General features: G+C 35.9%; 1 long non-coding RNA gene across 2 annotated transcripts in view; it reads left to right on the top strand.

The window, feature by feature from the left end:
* Positions 1 to 24082, top strand: part of LOC118932877 (uncharacterized) — a 28223-nt gene extending 4141 nt beyond the window's left edge. For both annotated transcript variants that reach the window (XR_005032936.2, XR_008997025.1), the window contains exon 3: positions 23953 to 24082. This is a non-coding gene — a long non-coding RNA (uncharacterized LOC118932877). The remainder of the gene's footprint in view (positions 1 to 23952) is intronic.
* Positions 24083 to 24747: the final 665 nt, after the last annotated feature.

The raw sequence follows: 24747 nt of genomic DNA, 5'->3' as shown, positions 1-24747 counted from the left end.
AGCTCAGTAATTTTAAATTAAGTTTTCCAAGTGGAGAAATCACAATTTCAGCTCTAGTATAGGCCACTTCTGAACAGACCCTTGGGCTGAATTGCAGTGATCCGGGATAAAGTGGTGGTGGTGGTGGTGGTGTGTTTATATCATAATCCGTGTACTCCCAGAGATGTACAATACTTGACCTTATTTGGTGGCCATTTGCAATACTATTCTCAGCTAGCCATTTTTTTCCATGTTTGTCTTTGTTTACAAAAAGGACTTGGAAACAGAGTGGGATATTTCTGAACAAATTCATCATGATTGTTGGAAAAAAAACAGTTGAAAGATGTATGTGATGTTGACATAGGATAGGTCAGTGTGCTTGTTTTCAGGTACTTTATTATGACTACTTATAAAGATATAAAAACACGTACACATACTTCTTAGATTTTCATTTGTGGCAGTTTCTCAGAATACTATGCCAGGGAACATGTCAGGGTTATAACCAAGAAAAATTGATGGTTTGATGCTAAACAAAAGAGTATTCTTTGTCCATACATTTTGGATTGGTTTGATACCCATTTTTAACACAATTTTAACTCTTTGAAAAAGGGTAATTCATCATCTTTTAGTTATTAAATAATAACCCCTTTTTATTTTATTGATGGAAGCACCAAAGGGGGATTTCAGAAAGTAGAAACGTATTGTTTGTTTAGTGTATTGCCCTCCTTAATGGCATTGGAAGATCCAGCATATCTGGGTAAAGATTTAACTTTGAACCTATCCACTTTAGATATGACATTTGATTATTGGTAGATATGGAGTGTTCACATATACAAGTGCAGCTAATTGAATGAGTGAATTCATTCATTCAGCAAATATTTTTGGGGGGGTTAGTCACTGTTTCAGAAGCTAGGAACATAAGAGTGAAAAAATACATCAAGATTCCTACCTTCAGTAGCATATATTCTGGTGGAAGGAGACAGGCAATAAGTAACAAACATAATAAGTAAGTAAATTATATAGTTTATTAGAATGTGATAAATCCTACAGAGAAAGAAATAAATCAGAGTAAGGGGCATTCAAAGTGTGAAGGGGTAGGTTTAGCAATTTTAAAAAGAATGGCCAGGGCAGGTCTCATTGAGAAGATAATATTTGAGAAAGACTTGAAGGAGATGAAAGAATTGATCATCACCTTATTTGGAAGAAAAGAGTTCCAGGCAGAGGGAAGAGCCAGTACAAAAGTCCTAAGGCAGGAAGGTACTTGGTATATTGAGGAGCAGTGAGGAAGACAGTGTGGCAGGAATAGAGAGAGCATGGAGGTGCAGGGTTTGTAGGCTATTGAAGAAACTTGGCTTTTTTTCCTCAGTGGAATGGGAGTTGTTTCAGGGTTTTAAACAGAAAGGCACACTGTCACTTTCATTATAAAAGGATCACTTTGGCTGCTGTATAGGTTGGAGTTAATTAAATACCTGTTGCTCATAATAGAAGGGAAAAGTTTTAAAGAAGACTAAATATCTCTTATCTCTTAGGAAATATAATTTGATTTTACAATTACCCATCACTGCATAGAATGAGAAAATGAAGTTTCAACAGCTAAAATAAGGCTAAGAATGTGAGCAACCATTACCATGAGTAGGGAGTTAGCATAGTGTAAATAGTTTAGCCCAGGAGCCTCAGCTGTGTTTTGGCGGCAGATCTTCTGATCTCCCAAGCCTTAACATTTTCTGTTCCAAGGTAAAAACTCCCAAGTGCTGAAACTGCCATGTATCTCTTTAAGTCACTGTTCTTTTTCTGTGAAACTGGTATGACATTTTTTCCTTTTGTATTGCATTGCTGATAAGGTTGGGTTTGTACTGTGGATAGTCTGCTTGAATGAATGAGATTCTCTAGTTCCAGTGGGTTGTGGTTAAAAAAGAGACTCGCCACAGAAGTCACAGAATGAGACTGGCTGGTCATTCTCTGGAAGTGTCAGTGTGGCAGTTCCATGATGTGGTCATTATGTTCATGGTCCTATTTTTTAAGTGCAGAAACTCAAGGCAGCCTTGCCAGACTGATACACACTAACCAAACTAACTAGACACTGATTTAGAAACCATATTGTTAATGTATTAATGGTTCAGTACAAAAGCTATGTGGACCAGAAACTCATATCGAATATCAATATATTTTCCGTGAGAAACCAGCTTTAGTCAGAAGTTTGTGAGCCTGGAATCAAAGCAAAAGCAGGCTGTTGGGTGATAATGACTGATTCCTTCAAACTAATCCTATGCATTCATTTCCTCTGTATGAATATTCCTGCTACAGCTATCAGATACTCTGCTCACCTAGGCACCGCCTTCCCACTATCTATCTATCTATCTATCTATCTATCTATCTATCTATCTATCTATCTATCTATCTTTCATCTACCTATCATTGTCTGTCTAGCCATCCATCTTTGTTCCTGTTTTAGCAGTTTTATTCTCCATGTATACATACTGCTACTTTTGAAGTAGTTTTCAAAAATTTTTTAGAAAAGTTTCTTAAAATGGAAGCCCAGTATACAAAACAGAACCGAATTACCTTTGTTGAAACAATGACAGGAAGATACTGGGAACTCAGTCTATTAATTCCTCTCCTCCACACCCTTCCCTTCCCCCCATTCACATACTAAATTATGGCTGGAGAGGTACCTTTAAGGAGTATCTCGGACTTGTTAACAGATTACTTCTTCAGGTAGAATTCAATGTCATTGATTATGTTTCAGCTAAAGTTATAACCATATTCTAATCATTCTCTGTGTCTGTACTGTAGTCACTCTGGAACTGTGTATTTCTCACACTCTCCAGGTATACACACATTTTCTCTTCTGCTTGTAGCCACTTTCACAGATGGTGATTCTTGTGTCTTATGCTTTGATCCTTCCTGGTTTCACTTTCTTAGACAGTAATCTGATTTCCAAGTTCAGAAAGATTCCATTCTTTATCCTAATAAATTCACTGTAAAGCCCTTTATGATCTGATCTCTGCCTTTAGTCTATCTTCTTTTCAACCCTATCAATCACTGGAATTTTCTGATACTTGCTAAATACTTCTCCACTTCAGAGCTATTGTGCTTGCTGTTTTCTGAAATGTTCTTCCCTTACTTTCTTTATTTTCTTTTTATCTTCAGTTCTCAGCTTAAAGGTGACCTGTTCTCTCTCATTTATTTTAATTCCATTTACTTCCACCATAATGGTTACCATAATTTGTTTCCTTACTGATTGTCTGGCTTCTAAAGTAAAATACACGATTCATGAAAGCAGGTCCATATCTGTCTTGTTTATGACTTTGTACTCAAAAAGTAGCTCAATGCCTGGCATATATGAGGTACTCAATAAATATGTTTGAGTGAATGAATGACAATGTACAAATAATTTACATGAAGATATAACACTCAGAGTAAGGGACGGGACTCAATATGGCATATATGTCCCTTTATATTTTTCTTCTCCTTATTTGTATTTGGTTTTTGTCTTTTATCTTGTGTTAGTCATTGTTGATTTCAGTGTATCTATAACTAAGGATAGTCACTCTGAGGTGTGAGTAGGATAGTTTCTCTACAGTATTCTATGTATGTAGAATAAATATCTGCAAACTTGCATTAGGGTTCTCCAAAGAGGCAGAATCGGTGGGATATGTGTCTGTCCCCCGTGTGTGTGTGTGTGTGTGTGTGTGTGTGTGTGTGTGTGTGTGTGTGTGTGTGTATGTGTGTGTGTATATTTAATTATAGAGCCTGGCAAGTCCAAATCTGCAGTGTGGTCTTGCAGGCTAGAAACCCAGAAAAAGCCACTGCTATAGTTCAAGTCTGAAAGTCATCATGCTGGTGATCCAGGAAGAGCTGATTGGCAGTACAAATTTGAGAGCCATCAACTGACAGAATTCCCTCTTGCTCAGGGAATGTCAGTGTATTGTTCTATTCAGGCCTTCAAACTGATCGGTTGAGGACCACATTTGGAGGGCATTCTGCTTTACTCAAAGTCCACCAATTTAAATCTCATCTTTTCCTCAAATACCCTCAAATAAACATCCAAAATACTGTTTTACCACATGTCCAGGCATTGTGACCCAGCCAGATTGATACATAAAATTAACTATCACAAGTGTGTTACACTTCAGTGCCACATTTTGAGACATGTATTGCTTATTTGGATCAGCACTGTGATGGTGAAGCAGCTGGAGACCCCATTATATATGAAGAACAGATGGAGGACTGGAAATGTTTAGAAATTCTACATCATTCAATTTACTGTGTTCCACATTGGTCCAAAAGCAGTGTCCCTCTGAATTCCATCATCACTTATTTCTTATATCAGTGTTGTAATATGAATTGTAGACATTTTACTGTTGTCTGGTTTACAAATGCTTTAATTTCAATTAAGGGTCTTTATTAACAGAATTTCTAAGCTTGTAATGCTTTTATTTGCTATTTCCAGTATCTAGTACTTATGGAGATTCCTTATCCACTGTGGGATTTCTGCAAAAGAACTAAGATGTTGAGCATTGAATAAAAAATTATCTCCCATTTTATGTGTGTCATTGGCTCCAGGTGACTTCCCTTTTTGGGCTGTAAGTCTCACTCCTAACTGTAGCAGGTTTTGCTGTTAACCATTTCATGCCCATTTCTGTAGCCATATTTCAGCCCCTTCCCCAGCAGTAACAAAACAAACTGCATCATGCTTTAGAAGTTCTGGTTTTCATTTTTATTATTTTTCTGTGACACTTAGACCATTCATTAGTTGATGATCCAAAATTTATTGTATTCAATTGCACTGGCATCATGGTGATGAGCATGAATAGGAGAATTGTATGTAATTCATTCATTCACTTAATATTTATTGAATACCTGCTTGTGCCAAGTAGCTCTAGGTGCTGGAATACAGTGATGAACAAGTCTTAGAAACATCCTAATTGAAAAAAGATGGCATGAATGGTTATCACTAATGTTTAACTTTCATCCTGATGAGTGAATTAATGATTTATCAGGATGAAAGGATTAACCCTTAATTCTATACCTATGGACTTGGATATGAAAAGAAAAGAAAGTGGATTATATTTACTGCTTTTATCAGTTCTGCAGAATTAAAGATCTAGTACACTTATTACAATTTAAAGATATACAGAATAAAGTTCACAAGAGTATAGTATTATTTAACAACAATGTGTAACAAATACCATCACACTGATTATCTCTGTATAATTAAAAAGTATTTCCATACCTTTGGCATTGGCTCTTATTTGGCCGAATTAAGGTAACTTATTTCCTGAATTATATAGTAGAAGAGTCTCTGTAGGACTCTTGGAATTAGTGGCATAAGAACTGAATCAGTGACATTTTGTTTTATGGAATATTCTAGAAATTTGTTTTATGGAATATTCTGAGTTGGCATAACATCCCCTTTCCCAGCATTCCAGTGTTCAAGGAAAAGGAGAAAGTTGAATTGTGAACAAGTGTTATGATAGATTATATTAAAAGTGATTAAACAAAAATATGTTTCATATAAGAAATACTAAGTGGATTGATAGTATATTTTCTGGGCCATCTCAGTATTTACAAACCTACTTACCTATTTGTCTTTTCAAATATTGGTGCCTTACTTCACCTAAGAACTCATTTGTGAGACTTTTTGGCATATTTGCCCATTTAGGTTGTATACTCTCTCAGTTTCCCTGAAACTTATAAATGTTCATTTCAGTTTCTCCTAAGATCCATGCAAATACCCATGTTCACCTGGGGCGTGTGACACACTGCCTCCTACATCTCAAGTCTTGGAGAGAATCATGAAAATCCTCTCACATCTTCCTCAGTTGAGCTTCTGTTTGCTCTCTTCTAGTACATTATGTTTTATTTTCCTAAGGACATGCAGTGAGCAAATGCTTGCTCTGTATCCTGTCATTGACTGCAGCCTCTTGTATCATTAAAGTCTGAAACTCTTTAGCTTTATTAGGAAAGAGGAAAACTTAATTCCTTCTTTGCTCTCCAGGAACTTGCTCTCATTTTTAGTTGCTTTCTCCTTCCTCTCTTCCAGTAAGTTTTCTTGTGTCCTGTTTATGAATCAGTCTTCTGGCTCTTTCTACACCACTTAAGTTGATCATAGTTATTAGAGTAGTAATAAAATTGACTATACAATTTAGTTTCCATATCTAAGGAAAGGCATGACAGTATGATTTATAAATTATTAATTGATTTTTTTTCTGGTCCAAATAATTAAATGTTGATCCTTTCCTCAGTTGGGCGCCTAGAAGTATACCCATTATTTTAGGGACTGCCAATAGTAGTATAAAAGGAGAATAGCAAAAGCCTTGATTTTTACTTGCAGCTATGACTAATTAAAAAGTGCTAGACTAACCTTTCCATAGTGAACAACCAAAAAATACTGGACGGAATATATGAAACAACTGTTTTCAGACATTGTACAATAGGAAATGCAGGACTGCAGGGTTTTGAGACAAGGGAATCAAACTAGCTAAGACTTAGGATTTCTGGCTGGAGGCACTTAAGGGAGAGTGGTGGAGAGAGTGGAACCTAGACAGAGTGTGGCAGCCTTGCTGGACTGAGGAGACAGATAAGGAATTCAGGAAGGCCTAACCAACTGGAATTAATGAGGCAGAGGACCAAAGAGGAGGGTGCTAAGCAGGGAAAGAAACTCCAGTAGTTTACACAGATGTCCCTTTCAGTAGTCGAATACTAAGCTGTACAAATATAGGGTGAGACTTACACATAGCCAGACAAAGAACAACTACAGGGAACTGTTAATGTGCATAACCATCAGAGATTCACAGTGTTGTGAGATGTTTGAATTCTGACCAAGTAGGGTGGAAAGGCCTGTTGACACTCAGGGATCCTCAGGGAATTCAACAGAAATCACTGAAAGGCTACACTTTTAGTTTTAGTCCTAAAAAGAGAGGCTTAAACTACCCCTAGAGTAAAGTCTATTTTAGATACGCCTTAACAAAGTTGAAAAAGAAGCATCAAAATGATCAAGTTAATCTCCAAAAAGTTAACTGCCTGCGTGAAAGAAACTCCACTCTCTTTAATGTAACACATAAAAATCACTGAACAATAAAATTCACCATGCTCAACATTCATCAAAAATTACCAGAAATGCAAAGAAGCATGCAAATGTGACCTAGAGACAGGTGGAAAATCCATCTATAGAAACCAAGAAATCACAAAGATGATGGAAGTAAACAGACAAGGGTTTAAAAGCAGCTATTATGAATTTGTATAAAAATTTAGAATGGGAATGGAGATAGAGGCAAGGAAAGAGAAATTAGGTATTTTCTGTATAGATTTCACCCTTGGAATGAGTTCTGAGGTAAGTACAGAGAGAGGAGAGAGTGGTGGTAAATCCCTTCTCTCCCTCTTCTGGGTTTACTCTCTGTGCAACACCTTTTCTCTTGAGACTGGTAGGCTTGCTGAGATTTGCCACACCATGGCAACTGGAGAGCAGGAGAGCAGAGAATGCTGGAGGGTTGGTATGGCTCAGCAAGTGCCTGGTGATAACCCTAGGACCTTTGTGGTCCACAAGGTGTATGAAAAAGCATTGAACGTTTCTCTGTGTCCACAAGAAAGAAAGGGCCCAGAATATAAGTGAGAGAGAAAGAATAAGCAGACTTTCAGGAGGTTTCCTAGTCTGCCAGCCAGGGTGAGAAAACACTTAAGGAAGATAGTCGGGGCAGGAATCTTTAAGATACTGTTGCCACATCTCAGTGAATTATCAAAACAGTGGGGAGACATGGTCTCTAAGGATACCAGCTTCCAAAAATGAGACCAGTTAAAACCCAAAGTGGACAGCCCTGCCACCTAGATGTTATAGTGGCATTACTGTACTTAGGTCTCCCAGCTCAACAAAGGGACTAAAGGAAAACCATCTTAAATAGTACACTAGTCCTTCCTTATCTACAGTTTTGTTTTCTGCAGTTTCAGTTATCTGTGGTCAACTGTGGTTGGGAAGCAGACAATCCTCCTCCTGACATATTGTCAGAAAGTCAACAGTAGCCTAATGATATGTTGCAATGCCTATGTCATTCACTCACTTAATATCATTATATAGGCATTTTATCCTCTCACATTATCTCAAGAAGAAGAAGGGTAAGTATGGTACAGTATTTTGAGAGACCACATTCACGTAACTTTTATTATAGTATAATTGTTCTATTTTATTCTTAGTTATTGTTAATCTCTTGTGCCTAATTTATAAGTTAAACTTCAATGTAGGTATGTATATATAGGAAAAATATAGTATATATAGAATTTGGTAGTGTCTGCAGTTTCAGGCATTTACTGGGGGTCTTGGAATGTATCTCCCACAAATAGTAGGGACTACTTTACTGAGTTTTCAGTTTAATACATCTCAGTTTGTTTCTTGTTAAACAGGCTAAAAGAAAATAATATCCTGTTCCTCAATTGCTTTTCTAAGCATCCAGCTTTAGATATGGTACTGGATAATTTTAGAAATGTGCTCCTTTCTGTAGAGGAATAAACATGAAGCCAGCCTACAAACCTATGAGAAGCTGATGTACTTTGTGTAGGTAAGCAATTTAAAAACCAATTGGTAGGTATGTTATTGAGAGGAAAGGTAAAAAAGCACAGTAGACAGCTAAAAATAGGCTTCTGTATCATTTTAGAGAAGATGTGATGATTAAGTACTTGCATTCTTCATTTTGTCTTATCAGCAAATACACACCTGCAGTAAAAACTCCATTTACACTATCACTGTGATCTGAGAGAACAATCCTATGTCTACCTGGTTAAAGCTTTTCTTCCCTAAGCAAGATGACTTCAGGGGAATGCACATCTAGGCTGTGCTTTAATAGTTTCTTGCCAGTCACATAATGAAATTCACAGTGGATTGCAAGTTTATGTAGTCTCCCTGGATAAAATATAGCAGCTCTACTCATATTACTTCATAGTATAATTTCTCTGGGACATAAGTTTCATTTCTTTTAATATTTGATTTTAAAATGTTATCAGTTTTAAATCACTTGAACTTGGCTGGTTCTTGGTTCCTAAAATAATTTTAAGGTTTTCCAACTTCAAATTTCTATAGCAGTTTGATATTTTGGGTTTCAAAACCATTTCTGTTTGAGAAAAAAGATATGTCTTTTTCAGAGAAAAATATGCCAAAGTGTAATTTTATCATCAAATTGACCCATTAATTCATCCTCCTATGCCAATAGTTTGGGAAGAAAGTTGAACTAACAACTAAAGTTTTCAGGAATTAGTAACCTAAAGAGAGTCTTACGTTCTGCACAGGGTTTATTGATCTAGAAAGCTAATATAAATGTTTACTAGAACAACAAATCAAATTATTGCACCATGGGAAGTTTTATGTACATACTTATATAGATATTAGCATATACATATATGTATATGTAAGTATATACACGTAAATAAATGTGTCATGGCTTCACTGGCATAAAATGTGGAAGTTAGAATAAAGGTAGAAGTTGTTACCATATTTTTCTAATGCTACTTGATCAGCCTAAACTAGTAGATTCATATGTTCCTGAACATCATAACTGAAGCTGAATTAGATTACCAAAATAGGCCTTAGTGGTCATTTGTTGTCTTTTGGCTGCCTAGCATCGATTTTTCCTAATTTTGGTAACAGTACTCAGCTTTCCCCACTTTCTGTTCTTGGGCTCTGGGTGTTTTATATTATTGAGTCAAGGAATAAGCATGTGACTCACTGTAGGCCAATTACCATGTTTCATTCCTCTAGTTAGTTTGATTGGTTTAGGAACAGATGGAGACTTGTTTTGGTATGCATCAAGGCTGGTGAAAGTCAAACCCAGGAACTCTGATTGAACAGTTGGAAGAACCTTGTATTTTTTACTTTATTATTTTTATTTAATTTAATTGTTTTTCTATTTTTTCTGGATTTCAACCTTAAACTGCTATTAGACATCTTGCCACCACATGGAGACTTTGAATAAAGTGTACATGGAAGACAGCAGAGCTGAGAGATGGAAAAATACTAAGACCCAGTAATATTCTTAGAGGTGCTGGATAAAGCTGGGTATGAAGATAGAGCTACCCCTGTAATTTTCAGAGACTGAACTCAATAAATTCCCTGTTTGCTTAGACAAGCTTGAGTTAGATTTTCTATTTCCTGCAGCAAAAGAGTACTATGTTGGATATTTTCTTTTGCTCTCCAGGTTTACTCTGTACTCTAAGGTGTAATCTAGGGTATATCCCTATCTAGATGACATCAAAGAGTTCTTTTGTCCTCTGGCTTCTGATTGTGTTCAGGCAATGGAAATCTCCCTTGAGAGTGAAGACAGAGCATTTATTCCCTAAGGGTATCTTTGTAATAAATCATAATAGGTTGGCTGGTCTCTCTTGCAAAGAAATAGATCCTGTCCAGTACACTTCTCTGTCCAGATTTGAATTGTCATTCTCTCCCTTCACACAATCAGATGTAGGAGAGTAATACTTCCTAAAAATTGCTTGCCCAGAGGTAAAGCATTATTCCTTACTGATTTCCTGTAATGCTTCCCTCACTTTTGTAATCTTAAATTTTCCTCAGTGGGTTTGAGTGAGCCATTTCTTGTGGTTAGAACCTGAGTGATACATAGTCCACTCATCTTCATCTTCAAAACAAATGGAAAATGCAGAAGTTTTAAAATACATAATCACATTTACCATTTGAGTAATTTATCACTTCATAGTTAATACTCAATTGAATATCAAGAGAGCACTTCAAATTTTTTCAAACGCATGGAATTTTAAGAAGTCTTTTGTGAAGGGAATGAGGGCTTTGGCATCTGTATGAGCTGGGACTTATTTTTAGATTTTGGATTCTTTTGCAGTCTGTCACTCTCAGAAACCACCTTTTAATGCAACCATAGTGGGATCCTTCTTCCTTGTTACTTGTAGTAGCACTATGTAAGTATCACAATACTTTTGCAAATTTACACTTGGCCAGGTCTTAGAAAGAGGGCTACTTGAATTTCTGTGAGTAAATGAATGAAGAGATAATCTAAAAATGCATACCAAATTAAATGGTAGCAATCTATGTGTAAGTTAAATGTTTTATCTACACTCAGTGAATTTACATCCTGATTACTTGCTCAAAATCTTCCGATGTACTATCTACATAAAAAGGGTTTCCTAAGCAAATTAACAATATTAACAAAATTGTAGGTATATGTTGAGAACTGCATAAAAGAACAAACTTTCCATGGGTCTTAATATACTTCACAAGGACACAGCTACAAATATGCTAATTTCAAATTTATTCATTGAAGCAACTTCTGAAGAGCTCAACATCATGTAATTAGTTGATATATTTTAAGAAAGTTTAACATGATTCATTGCTCAAACTTTTTACTTTATGGTTAGCTTTTTAATTTATCTGAATGATGAGCACTGATGAGTTTTTTCTAGTGATATAATATTTTTAAAAATTAACTATACTGAGCATATATAGTAGATTAACAGCAGGTAGATATTCAGTATTAGCCTGGGGATATGGAGTATATTCAGCAGTAAAGATGAAACAAAATATTATTTATACTTTAAGTTGAAAACTCTTTACCAAACTAATCAAGATACTTTCCACATTGGGTTTTCCTGGCTTTTCACTTATAGCACAATTTTTACATCACAATAAGAAGGATATAGATGCCATAGTTTTATGAATTGTAACATCTATTAATGGTGACAATGAAACACACTATTTAAAATTGTCCTGACCTAAGAAAAAAAAAACCTATAGGTTTGCTATGTGTATCTTGTTATATGTGTAGTGTACTTCCTCTCAATCTCTTTCAACAGCAAAACAGTTTAAAAAATATGCTCCTCTCTTAGAAAAAACATAGGCAAAAATCTCTTAGACGTAAACATGAGCAACTTCTTCATGAACATATCTCCCCAACCAAGGGAAACAAAAGCAAAAATGAACAAGTGGGACTATATCAAGCTGAAAAGCTTCTGTACAGCAAAGGACACCATCAATAGAACAAAAAAATACATCCTACAGTATGGGAGAATATATTCATAAATGACATATGCAATAATGGGTTGACATCCAAAATATATAAAGAGCTCATGCACCTCAACAAACAAAAAGCAAATAATCCAATTAAAAAATGGGCAGAGGAGCTGAACAGACAGTTCTCCAAAGAAGAAATTCAGATGGCCAACAAGCACATGAAAAGCTGTTCCACATCGCTAATTATCAGAGAAATGCAAATTAAAACCACAATGAGATATCACCTCTCACCAGTAAGGATGGCCACTGTCCAAAAGACAAACAACAACAAATGTTGGCAAGGATGTGGAGAAAGGGGAATCCTCCTACACTGCTGTGGGAATATAAATTAGTTCAATCATTGTGGAAAGCAGTATGGAGGTTCCTCAAAAAACTAAAAATAGAAATACCATTTGACCCAGGAAATCCACTCCTGAAATTTACCCTAAGAATGCAGGAGCCCAGTTTCAAAAAGACATATGCACCCCTATGTTTATTGCAGCACTATTTACAATAGTCAAGAAATGGAAGCAACCTAAGTGTCCATCAGTAGATGAATGGATAAAGAAGAGTTGGTACATATACACAATGGAATATTATTCATCTATAAGAAGGAAACAAGTCCTACCATTTGCAACAACATGGACGGATCTAGAGGGTATTATGCTCAGTGAAATAAGCCAGGTGGAGAAAGACAAGTACCGAATGATTTCACTCATCTGTGGAACCTAAGAACAAAGAAAAAACTGAAGGAACAAAACAGCAGCAGACTCAACGAACCCAAGAATGGACTAACAGTTCCCAAAAGTAAAGGTTCTGGGGAGGATGTGTGGGAAGGGAGGGATAAGGAGGTAAGAGGGGCATTATGATTAACAGACATAATGTGTGTGGGGGGCATGGAGAGGGCTGTACAATGCACAGAAGACAAGTAGTGATTCTATAGCATCTTACTACGCTGATGAACAGTGACTGTAATGGGGTGTGTGGTGGGGACTTGATGATAGCGGGAGTCTAGTAACCATAATGTTGCTCATGTAATTGTAGATTAATGATACCAAAAAAAAAAGTTCTGGTCTTAAGAGAAATCCAATAGATTTAAGAAAATACATGTTAAATCATAGTTAATATTACACAAGAATTCTGTAGCAGGAATTAGTGCTTCACTGTGCTGGGCGCTATTGTTGATAAAAAGTACAAAAAAAATAGGGTTCCTGCTCTTAAGGAGAGCATAATTAATTTAAGAGAAGTGAGTTATCCACACAAGACTATATAAGAAGCCATGACATTACTGAGGACAGTTGGATGGAGAAAGTCAGTGTGTGCAGAATGCTGACCATAGCTATAATCTGTTTATGTGCTAACCAGATTATAGTTATGTGACCTTGGCTAAAAATCCTGAAACAAGGTTCTCAAAGACAGCTATTACCTGACCACCCCACAAAAATCACCGGGAAGATCATTCTCATACCCTCAACTTTTCCCCACTAAATTCTTTTTCTTTGGTTTCCTCTGATATTTTCCAGAATTCTGTCCTAAGCCATATAATCTTTTCAGTTCTACAAAGTCTCCCAAAAAAACTGCTTGAATGTACCAAAGGTCCCTTAAGCTCCACATATCCAAAAATGGAATTAAGACAGATATGTTTCAGAAGATAGCAGAGTTTTCTCAGGTGTAATTTTCACACTTATAACTTCAATATACAGTACACTGAAATTAGGAAAATAAAAAATAGTGGTCACATTTTCATTTTCAAAACAGTAACATTCCAGCATCAGCTTGCAGAAAAAATTAGAGAAAGAATGGAGAGTCCAGGCAAAAGATAATGATTATCTGAACTCAGGCAGTGGTAATGGGTTGTGGATCATAGGGCCAGGTTAAAGAGATTATATTAAGGAGGAGAAGAGGCAAATTTTACCGCTATGTTTTAGAGCATAGAAGCATTGGGATATTCTGATCTTTGGAAGTTTGCTAGGATTCCTTCTGAAACCCTTTTGGCCTTGAGCTTTTTGTGGTCTAGTGTTTGAATAAACTATCTCTATTTCTTTTATGGAAATTAGTTCAACATTTTATATCTACCATGGTTAACTTTCAGAATGTATATATTTCATTTAGGTTTTGCAGTTTATTTGCACAGAGTTGTACCATACAATCAATTATGATTTAAAATAATTTTTATTGTCATTTTTTAATTTTGTGTTTTGTGCTGCTTATTGCTTGATTAATCACCTAGTAGATTCTGTATTTTGTTAATTTTTTCCAAAGAACCAGCACTTTTGTTTTTAAATTCTACTTTTCTGTTTATCTCATTTTTGCTATTATTTTTAATGTTCCCCATCTTCTGCATTGTTAATTTTTACCTGCTCTTAAGTTAGCTTTTATATTATTCATGAAGAATTGACTTCTTTGTGATATTACATAAATCCTATTTAAAGCAAAGAATATCACTCAATTAGATATTTATTTTTCATTCTTTCATTTTTTTGTGTATAATCATATAAAGCTATGATTTTTTTCTCTGGTCTTTGCTTTAATTGTATCTCATTATTTCTGATATATAGTGTCTTCACTACTATTATTTTTATAAGTAATTCTGAAATTTCAGTTCCCCCTTTGACTTGAGTTATTTTATAGCTGTTTAATTTTAGAAAAGTCTACTTATGTTTTGATTTTGATATTAATATCTGTATTTCATATATGAGAAAGTCATCTTTGTATCAATTCTAGCTTATGAAGCTCATTGAGATTTTCTTTGGACTATAATATAGGGTGTGTCTTCATAAATATTTATGTGCTCTTAGAAAAAATAAACAGTTAAGCCTAGAACAACAGAGGGGTTAAGGGCACTGACCTCCCCCCACCACCAGTGCATAATTGAAAATCTGAGTATACCTTTCGTCTCCCCAAAAGCTTAACTACTAATAGGCTACTGTTGATGGGAAGCCTTACCCATAACATAGTCAATTAACATATATTTTGTATGTTACATGTATTACATACTATATTCTTACAATAAAGTAAGCTAGAAAATACAATTTGATTTTCAAATTGTCACAAATCTTTACACTTCCAGTGAAAAAGGGTGGAGTAGGAAGGCAAGGTGGAAATCTCCTCCCACATACACACAAGGAAGCAACTAGAGCTGAAACAACTAGCCCTGAAAAATGACCTAAAGACTGCAGAACAGACCATCTGCACCTGGTGAAGAAGAGAAGACATCACCACACAGAGAAGGGTAAAGTGGCAGAGCCATGATTGACCAAGACCAAGCCCTTCCCACATCCTAGCCCACAAGTGGGAGAGAGAGGAATGGAGTGTGGGGGAGAAACATGCTCAGGAACTCTTCATACTTGGCCCTGGAGATCTGCTGTGGGAATACAAGTTCACATTGCATTGGGCTCTGTTAATTAATGGGGTGAGATACCAGGGAAAGTTGGAGAACATTGGGAGTCTGAGACTCCTGATGCTAGAGGACAGGCACACTTCCTTGGTCTCACTGAGGCCTAAAACAGAGGTGACAGTTTAAAAAATATTTATCAGCAGTGGGAAGAGTGCCAGAGGGGTAGGGGTTGGATGGAACTCTATTTGCAGGAGAAAGGGCAGGTGGGTGAAGTGTCCCAAGCTCTCCCTTAGCCCAGCTGGTCTGATACACTTGGGAGCCAGCCCCCAAATGCTCCTTTCCCCTCACTAGTGACTCAGCCCCCAGACATTTCTCTGTGCACCCACCTGCCTGGCCTCCTGGGTCTAGCCATGAACAGAGTTTGCTTCCTGGCAGGCAGAGGGAGACTTTGCTGCCTGGAAGGTGTAGGGAGGCTTTCCCAGCTTTCCTGGCTTCTCTCAGCAGAACTGGAGAGGCACCTGTGGAAGCCAGCTCCAAATGCTCCTTCCTCCTTGCTGGCAGGCCCAGCCCAGTGCCCCACTCCCCTGTGCATGTGCCTGACCCACCCCATCAGCCCTGCAGCACTGCCATTGCTGCAGGGCAGGAAAAGGGCAGCACTGCCCACAACAATCCCAGAAAGAGCACTGCTGTTCAGCTCACAAAGTGCCTCTGATGACAGAGACCAACCACTACTGGCAGACAGGCAGGAAGGTGGCATAACCCACAGCTCACTAACAGCACATGTGGCTCCTCTGCAAAGGAGAACCAGGTGCAGGTAAGCAGAGTCTTGAGCTCTTGAGCACCACAGGACGCCTTCTTCATAAAGTCATTACTCTCTAGACTAGGAGGCATAGTGGATCTCCCAAAGGACACAGAAACCCAGACAAAATGAAGAGGCAGTTATATTTTCCAAACAAAAGTATTGGAAAAGGCACCATAAAGAGGGCTAAATGAAAAAGAAATCGCCAATTTTCTTGATAAATATTTCAATATAATAGTCATAAATATGCTCACTGATATGCAGAAAAGTATTGATGATATCAGGGAGGATTTAAACAAAGAAGATTTGGTAGAGCCACTCAGAGCTGAAGAATACAGTAGCTAAAATGAAACATACAATGGAGGGAATGAATAATAGATTGCTGCAAGTACAGGAGACAATCAATGAGATGGGAATTAGAGAAGAGGAAAACAATGAAACTGAGAAACAGAGAAAAAAGGAATCTCTAGAATTGAGAAGATGTTAAGAGACCTGTGTGACACCTCCAAATGAAACAATATTCACATAATAAGGGTACCAGAAGGAAAAGAGAGAGAGAGATGAGTAGAAAGTCTCTTTAAAGAAATAATTGCTAAAAACATCCCCAATTTGGGGAAGGAAATAGTCACCCATATCCTGGAAACACAGAGAGCCCCTAACAAAAGGGACTCCAGAAAGACAACACTAAGACATGTAACAAAGGATTAAGGATAAAGAGAGGATACTGAAGCAGTAAGAGAGAGGCAAAAAATTACAAGGGAAACCCCATAAGGCTGTTGGCAGATTTACAGTAGAAAGTTCACAAGCCAGAAGGGAGTGGCATAAAATATTTAATATACTGAAACAGAAGGACCTTCAACCAAGAATCCTCTACCCAGCAAGGTTATCATTCAGAATTAGAGGAGAGATTAAAAGTTTCCCAGATAAAGAAAACTTCAAAGAATTTACCACCACTAAACTGGCCTTGTAGGATATGTTAAAGGGACTTCTGTAGATGGATATGTTTTTAAACATAAATATTTTTCATCAGGGAAAATGAACCCACAGTAAAGGTAATAGGCCAATTACTTACTAAGCAAGTATGATGTTAAAAAGAATAGTAAAATCAACTATACAAAATATCAATCAAGGGATACACAAAAAATTCAGATATGTGTTATAACATCTAATACATAATATGGAGGAGGAAAAAAGTAAGAAAGTACTTTTAAAGTGACCAAATATAGACATATATTTAGGACACTTATCTATGAACCATATGGTAACTACAGCCCTAAAACTTTTAACAGATACACAAAATGTTTTTTAAAAATCTTATCTGAACACTAAAGGAGACCAAGTAATAAGAGTATAAGAGAGGAAGAAAGGATCAGAGACAAAAACAACCAGAAAACAATAAAATGGCAATAAGTACATATATATCAATAACTACCTTAAATGTAAATGGACTAAATGCTCCAATCAGTTGACATGGGGTGGCAGAATGGATAAAGAAACAAGACTGAGACTCATTTCAGACCTAGAGATATGCATAGACTGAAAGTGAAAGGGAAAAAGATATTTCATGCAAATAATAGGGAGTAAAAGCAGGAATGGCAGTACTTGTATCAGACAAAACAGATTTCAAAACAAAGTAACAAGAGACAAAGAAGGACATTATATAACAATAAAGGATACAGTCCAATAAGAGGATATAACAGTTATAAATATCTATACACCAACATAGGAGCACCTAAATGTGTAAAACAAATACTAACAGAACTGAAGGGTAAAATAGACTGGAACTCAATATTAGGGAACTTTAACACACCACTTACATTAATGGACAGATTAACCAGATGGAAAATAAATAAGGAAACAGAAGCACTGAACAAGATGTTAGACCAGATGCACTTAACATATATATACAGAACATTCCACTCAAAAGCATCAGGGTGTACATTTTTCTCAAGTGCGCATGGAATGTTCTCCAGAATAGATCACATATTAGGACACAAAAGGAGACCCAGTAAGTTAAAAAAGACTGAAATTGTATCAAGCATCTTTCCAGATCACAGTGGTTTAAAACTAGAAATAAATCACACAAACAACCCACAAACAATATGTATCTAAATAATCAATGGATCAATGAACAAATCAAAGAAGAAATCAAGCAGTACATGGAGACAAGTGAAAACAAAAATACAACAGCTCAAAATATGTGGGAAGTTACAAATGCAGTTCAAAGAGGGAAGTACAAAGAAATACAGGCCTACCTCAAGAAACAAGAACAATCCCAAGTAAAGTATAAACTCATAACTAAAAAAACTAGAAAAAGAACAAATGAAACCCAAAGTTAGTAGAAGGAGGGACATAATAAAGATCAGAGCAGAAACAAATGAAATAGAGAAAAATAAAATAATAGAAAAAAATCAGTGAAACCAAGAGCTGGTTCTTTGAGAAAATAAAAGACAAACCCCTAGCCAGACATATCATGAATAGAAGACAAGTAAAGAAATAAAATCAGAAATAAAAACGCAATAGTCACAACTGACACCACAAAAATACAAAGAATTATTAGAGAATTCTGTGAAAACTTATATGCCAGTATATTGGACAACCTAGAAAACATGGAAAACTTCTGAGAAAAGTACAACCTTTGAAGGCTGACATAGGAAGAAACAGAAAATCTGAACAGACCAATTATCAGTAATGAAATTGAACTGGTAATCAAAAAACTCCCAACAAACAAAATCCCAGAATTTGATGGCTTCACAGCTGAATTCTACCAAACAGTCAAAGAAGAACTAATATTCATCCTTCTTAAAGTATTCCTGAAAGTAGAAGACAAGGGAATACTTCCAAACTTATTCTATGAGGGCACCATCACTCTAATACCAAAACCAAAGACACTACAAAGAAAATTATAAACCAATATCCCTGATGAACATAGATGCAAAAATCCTCAACAAAATATTAGCAAACCAAATTGAAAAAATATATCAAAAGGATCATCCATCATGACCAATTGGGATTTATTCCAGGGATGCACGGATGGTACACAGTCTTTGTAAATCAATCAGTATAATACACCACATTAACAAAAAGGATAAAAACCACATGATCATCTCAATAGTTGCTGTAAAAGCATTTGACAAAACTCAACATCTATTCATGATAAAAACTCTCAACAAAATGGGAATAGAGGGTACACACCTCAACATAATAAAGACCATATATGACAAACCTACAGCCAATATCATACTCAGTAACAAAAAGCTTTCAGCTTTTCCTGTAAGATCAGGAACAAGACAAGGATGTCCACTCCCACTACTTTTATTCAACATAGTACTAGAGGTCTTTGCCACAGCAATCAGACAAGATAAAGAGATAAGAGGCATCCAAATTGGTAAGGAAAAAGTCAAACTGTTGTTATTTCTGGATGACATGGCATTATATATAGAAAACTGTAAGCACCAAAAAACTATTAGAACTAATAACTGGATTCAGCAAAGTTGCAGGATACAAAATTAACACATAAAAATCTGTAGAGTTCCTATATACTAGCAGTGAACTAACAGGAAGAGAAATCAGGAAAACAATTACTTTTACAATTGCATCAAAAAGAATAAAATACCTAGGAGTAAACTTAACCTAGGAGGTGAAAGACCTGTACCTGAAAACTATAAGACACCCATGAGATAAATTTAAGAAGACACAAATAAGTGGAAACCTATCCCATGTTCATTAACAGGAAGAACTAATAGTATTAAAGTGGTCATCCTGCCCAAAGCAATTTACAGATAGATTCAATGCAATCCCAATAAAAATCCCAACAGCATTTTTCAATGAACTATAACACGTAATTCTAAAATTTATATGGAACCACAAAAGACCCTGAAGAGCCAAAGCTATCCTGAGAAAGAAGAAAGTTGTGGGGGTATTAATGCTTCTGACTTTAAGTTTATACTACAAATCTGCAGTAATCAAAACAGTATGGCAGTGGCCAAAAAACAGACCCACAGATAAGTTGAACAGAACTCCAGATATAAACTCACACATATATGGTCAATTAATATATGATAAAGGAGTCATGAAAATAAAATGGGAAAAAGTCTCTTCCATAATGGGTGTTGGAAAAACTGGGCAGCTACACGAAAGAGAATGAAACTGGATTACTATCTAACTCCATATACAAAAGTAAACTTGAAATGGATCAAAGACATGAATGTAAGTCATGATACCATAAAACTCTTAGAAGAAAACATAGGCAAAAATCTCTTGAACATAAGTATGAGTGATTTTTTCCTGGACACATCTCCCTGGGCAAAGAAAACAAAATGAACACTGAGCAAGTGGTACTACATCAAACTAAAAAGCTTCTGTACAACAAGGGACACCATCAACAGAAGAAAAAGGCATCTTACAATATAGGAGAATATATTCATAAATGACTCATATGACAAGGGGTTAATATCCAAAATATATGAAGAACTCATACAACTGAACACCAAAAAATGAGAGTAGTTGTTGAACCAGTATGTTGTATACCTGAAACTAATATGAGATTGTATATCAACTATACTTCAATTAAAAAATTATGTAAAAAATTGGTATAAATCTTCAAAAATTTTTCTAATGTATTTATTGAAAAACATCCAAATTGGTAAGAAAAAGTCAAACTGTTGTTATTTCTGGATGACATGGCATTATATATAGAAAATATATAATGTGAGTGGACCCTTGCACTTGAAACTTGTGTTGTTCAAGGGTTAACCCATATTTTCTATTTTAGGGGGACAAAGTCTGATATATATTCATATAATTTATTTTATTGGTTATGTTTTTAGAGCCTCTATATCTTTATTTTTTTACCACTTTACCTGTCTTTACTAACATTGTGTATTATTTTGGGTTGGTTATTTCTCCTTGCATCTCTTGCAGTTTCTGCTTTATAAAGTGGTTGTTATGAAATTTGATGCATAAATATTAAAAATGGTTATATATTTATGGTCTTTTGCATATGCCATGTCATATGCATTAACTATGACTTCACATCTTTCTGTTACTTGTTCATTTGTAGTCTGAGTTTTAACATTTTTATATCCAGAATTTCATATTCAGTTAAATTTAATTTATATTGAAGTGTTACTAATTTTCTCTGCTTTGTGGTTTGTGTCTTTCTGTCTTCCTTTTGTAATTTCTGCTGCTGCAAATTTTTGATTTCTATTCATTTTTGGATGAGAAAATTTGAGGTACAAGAAGTTCAGTGATGGGTTCACACTATTAATTAATGAAAGAATGGAGATTATGACCCAGGTCTTTTGACTTCCAACATGTGACTTTCCTGAGCTATTCTAAATTCAAATAGACAGAGTTCCAATGAATGTAAAATAAATAAGGATACTGAGAGACTGAATACACAGATAATGGCCAGACTGTATATGAATAGAACTCTGATCCACAATTTGCAGCAACCTGCCTAGGAAACCAAACCATCATCTACAATAATACCCTAGTGAGCCAGTTTGCTATACATCAGACTTGTAGGAAGTCTGACTACTGTTTCTAGTAACAACCGAGGAAACCAAACAATAACACCTGTTATAATCTGACCAAAAAAGCCAGGACTTGATTAATAACTAACAGCTTTCCAAGATTTTCTGCTTCCAATTTAGGACCAGCCAGAAAAGCCAAATATATATCTCTAGTGAATCATGTAGGATGCCCCACCTCTAGTCAGCTAGCATCTAGCCTCATCATACCAACAGCCTCATTCAAGGCACACCTGAAGCCTTCCCTTTTGTCCATTATAAACTTTCCCACTCCTGTGCTCGCTTTTGAATCTGCCAAAATGCAAGTAACAGTGACTAACTCCTTTCCTTTAGCAAGTTCTCAATAGTTTTTGCTTGTTTTAATTTGGCTGGTCTTCATTTATTTCCACACTACTGTTACTCATAATCAAATATTTCCTTCAACGTAACTCAGACATGACTTTCTCTAGAGAGGAATATCTTCCCCTTGACTTTTATTTAGTGGCCTCATCTTCATTTCTTATTCTCCTCTAGGGCATTGAACTGTCAACAGAGGTCTGCCCCTTGTTTCCTAATGTTATTTGTGAAGACTTTATCTGCCACTGTCATTCCACTTCTCATCTGAGGTTCAGGCAATCCATTTAGATTACCTTATTCCCTCTTCCAACATTGGTTGCAGGCTTCTATGACCCATTTCTGTCTTCATCATGTTGTGTGGGACATATTTACATTCTCCAACTCTGCGTTGTCCAATAAGGAAGCCACTATTCATGTGCGGCTATCAAGCTTTTGAAATGTAGCAACCAAATTGAGATGTGTGCTGTAAGTGTGAAATACACAGTAAATTTTGAAGATGACAAAAGACAGAAAGAATGTAAAATTCTCAATTATTTTTATTTTAATTTCACATTGAAATTTTGGGTTAAACAAAATATATAATTAAAACTAATTTCACATATTTCTTTTTACTTTTTAAATGCAGCTATTAGAAAGCTTTCAATTGCATATGTGATGCCCAGCATATTTCTGTTAGCTAGTCCTGGACATCACCTATCTTTCCCCCTTCACCATTACCCTAAAATCTGGCTCTGTTGAAACATATTAACAGCCTCTGAATTTCTAAATCTGTTTTTTTCTTTGGTCTTTTTCCTGTGCTTCATGCAACTGAAATCCCCACTTTCTTGATTATCTTCCTCCCTTGACCTCTATAACTCCAAGCCACTACTTTTCTTACCTAATTTCTGATTACTGTTGTCCTGTCCCTTTCAATGGCTTCTCTTCATCATACCTTGAAGGTCTAGCCATATGCTCTGCTTGTCTTTCTTTACTTTTCCCCATTGAAATATTTCTTCCATTATAATGCCATAACCATTGCATGAATGAAAGTGATCAAATTGCCATCTCCGAACCTGGCCCCTCTCTTTAGCTGAAGTATTGTTTCTGCAGCTATTTGTTAATACTTCCTGTTATCAGTTTGAGAATTCCATATATAAAGTGAAATGCATCACTTTACTCTCAAAACTTCCTCTCTTTTCTGTTTCTGCTGGGATATCATAATTCTCTTTATCACCCAGCATTAAACCTTTAAGTTGTACTCTTTCCTCTCTCCTTAGCCTCTCCTATCCATTCAGTCAGGAAGACCTAAAGGCTCTTCCTAATGTCCCTTATATCTGTTCCTTGTCTCTGGTGCCACAGATGGAAGTCCTCGCATGCTGCTCAGAGAACTGCTGCTTTCTGAACTCATAGTACCTGGGAGAATGGCATTGATATGAAAGACCAAGGGGGATGGGAAGTGATGATGGCCATTTCAAGATAATTACTCCAAAATGCTTTATTCAGAGTATTTTTTAAAATGGCTGACATCATTTTGTCTCATGAATAAAAAAAATCCTGTTTTATGGAGTCACAGTCAGAGGTAGAATTTTTTATTTGGTGGTAATGTTAAATGTAGTCTAGTTAAATGTAGACATATAGCCAGAAAAGAGAATGAAAGCACAGTTTAGACATTAGAAGAATTGAAAAGAAGAAAAATGAGCTTTATCACTCAAGCCACATTGAGTATGAAATATACTGCAGTCACAGTGTTCTGAAATCCCCTTTTAGGGTGCATATTTGTACTGTGAAAAAGGCTGCGTAAACACTTAGCTTTTGTATCTTTGACAATTTTTTTAACTATTTAATATTTTCTTGTTTTGGATTTTAAGCCCTTTTTCCTCCCCTTCTTTTTTCTTTTTTCATTGAATAGTGGTCCCTAGAGAGACAAAAATTATTTTATACATTCTTTTAATTGCTTTGACAATTTCTGTATGATATTTTTTGACCACAGGAAGACTCCACAATTCTTGAAGACATGAGAAAGAAAATTGCAAGGAATCAAAGCATGAAGATCTTTGGACGGTCCCGTGTAGAAGTTACTTAGGCAATTCAAATAAAATATAAACACTATGTAATACAAAGTTGTATCTGAGTTTGGGCAGGCTGGTTGGATGAAAGTGTCAAGGGTTTGTGCTCTGTTCCTCTCCCTGCCAATGGCACATGACACTGTGTTTTTCCTTCAAGTTCTACTTTATATAGACAGACTGTTCCCTTCAGTGTATCTCCTCATAAAAGCCTTTGCTTTTTTCTTGTTTTGTTATTTAAATCTGTGACATTATTCTGATGCTATCTATCTTAAAATATCAGCAAGTACAGTGCTTGGCTTGACAACCATGTTATAATTTTGATTTCGGTGTACCTACCCAGTCTCATGTTTCTGTCCTCCAATATGATTCCCATCTGATCATCTTTTCCTGTTCTAAGGAGAGATACTCCTGATATTAGTATCATTTACTTCTGTTTTAGTTTGCTGGTTCTCAAACATAGTGTGCATAACTAGTGTAACTTAGAAGAGCTAATTTAAAGTGCAGGTGACATGTCACCAGTCCTAAAGATTCTGATTCATTAGGTCTAGGATAAATATTTAGCAGGTTCTCTAGTTGTGATGGTAAGATCATACTGTGAGCAAAATGGACTTAGAGAATTTAAGAAAATGTGCTCCCTTTCCTAAGTTATGTGTGCATAGTAATTCCCATTTTCTATTAAGGACTACAATTTTTATGTCCATATGCATGGAATTTCAGAT

The sequence above is a fragment of the Manis pentadactyla genome, chromosome 1, assembly GCF_030020395.1.
Source record: "Manis pentadactyla isolate mManPen7 chromosome 1, mManPen7.hap1, whole genome shotgun sequence".
Lineage (NCBI taxonomy): Eukaryota > Metazoa > Chordata > Mammalia > Pholidota > Manidae > Manis > Manis pentadactyla.
This window is presented reverse-complemented; position numbering and strand designations above follow the sequence as displayed.